This window comes from Myotis davidii, unplaced genomic scaffold, assembly GCF_000327345.1.
Source record: "Myotis davidii unplaced genomic scaffold, ASM32734v1 scaffold196, whole genome shotgun sequence".
NCBI lineage: Eukaryota > Metazoa > Chordata > Mammalia > Chiroptera > Vespertilionidae > Myotis > Myotis davidii.
This window is the reverse complement of record NW_006288258.1, coordinates 5,324,203-5,324,412: the sequence shown is the minus strand read 5'-3', so window position 1 is coordinate 5,324,412 and position 210 is coordinate 5,324,203.

Here is a 210-nt window from a genome sequence, read left to right as displayed (position 1 = left end):
CACCTCCTCCTCCTCCTCCGCGGCGGTGGCGGCAGCTCCAGCAGACACCCCCAATCCCGCCTCCCCCCTTCATTTCCTTGTTTTGGAACCTGGTGGGCCGCGCCGCGGCTTCCTCGAGCTCATTAACAAACCAGCCCTCCCGCCCCGAAGTCGCGGAGGCTCTTGGGAAATGTAGTTCAGGCGGCCCCAGGAGCACTTGGGTTCCAGCAG